Source organism: Cimex lectularius, unplaced genomic scaffold, assembly GCF_000648675.2.
Source record: "Cimex lectularius strain Harlan isolate CLEC.00 unplaced genomic scaffold, Clec_2.1 scaffold126, whole genome shotgun sequence".
Classification (NCBI taxonomy): Eukaryota; Metazoa; Arthropoda; class Insecta; order Hemiptera; family Cimicidae; genus Cimex; species Cimex lectularius.
The window spans coordinates 630043-631431 of NW_019392705.1; the positions used below are offsets into that span (position 1 = coordinate 630043).

Here is a 1389-nt window from a genome sequence, read left to right on the forward strand (position 1 = left end):
ATCGGGGTCACGATAGCTCAAGTGGAAGGTAGAGCAGCGGCGTATCTAGCCGAAGATCGTGGGTTCGAATCCCGCTCGTGACACTGACTTTTTTATCTCAACCAAAACCCTTAATTAATTGAAAGAAATTAAATCCTGAATTTACAATATCTTAACAATTTAAACTTTTTGCCTTATTTGTAGTTTTTGAAATTTTGAATATTAATCCTCTCTTTAAAAAAACAAAAAAAAAACGAAGTACCATATTTAATAAAAAGTTATAATATTGAGTATTATAATAATATTGTTTTTTCATAATTTGTCAACAATGTTATTTTTTTAATTTTACATTAGTTTATGAATGATTTTTTAAAATGTTTTGATTACAATATTTCTTATAATCAATAACGTTTTTTAACATAAATTTTAAAAAAAGTAAACTTCATTTTCTCTCCGGGAAAATTTTGTTTTGTTGAGTTGTGTGATTGTATGGCACCCAGGACATCTGTGGAATCTCAAGGTCAACCTACAATCTACTACAATTAATTAAGGTTTTTAGTCGAGATGAAAAAAGTTAATGGCACGAGAGGGATTCGAACCCACGACCTTCGGCTTGAGACGCCGCTGCTCTACCACCTGAGCTATCGTGACCTCGATCCACTCGGACATCAACTCCCCATCTCAACCCCACCTTATGAGTTTTCCCTCCTTTTGCCATTTTTCAAACTAGGAACTACAATCTACTCTCATCCTGATACTAAAATCATACCTTCATCGGAATAACATTGTTTTTTCATAATTTTTTAACAGAGTTATGTGGTAAATTTTACATTTCTTTATAGAATTCATTATATTTAGTGGTCTATTGACCAAATTAATTCGTTCAATTTATTAATCTTTTTAGGTAAGGTTTTGGTTGAAATGAAAAAATTAATGCCACGAGCGGGATTCGAACCCACGACCTTCGGCTAAATGCGCCTCTGCTCTACATCAAGTACCGAATACCTCAAGTGGTAGAGCAGCGGCGTATTTAGCCGAAGGTCGTAGGTTCGAATCCCGCACCAAAACCTCACATAAAAAGATTTTTTATAGATTCAACAATTTTTTGAAAATGTTTAGATTACAATATTTTTTATAATCAATAAAGTCTTTATTTCAATTTTGTATTTTAAATAACTAATTAGCCCTACAGGTAGAAAACATGTTTTCGTCAAAAATAAACTTAGGAAAACACTAAATGGATAATTATGTGTGTTTGTTGGATTTGTATGTTGTTTTTACTATCTCAAAAAAATATTTTATAGTTATGGTGGTTGTACAGTTGGATTTGTAAAGTTTTGAGTTTTCGCTTAAGTCTTGGAGAAACAAAAGACAATATTGATGGATGACAATAATCGTAGTGGTGTGTGC

General features: G+C 32.1%; 1 non-coding gene across 1 annotated transcript; it reads right to left on the minus strand.

The window, feature by feature from the left end:
* Positions 1-557: 557 nt before the first annotated feature.
* On the minus strand, positions 558-630 carry Trnae-cuc. The gene has a single exon. It is a non-coding gene; the product is annotated as a tRNA-Glu (tRNA).
* Positions 631-1389: the final 759 nt, after the last annotated feature.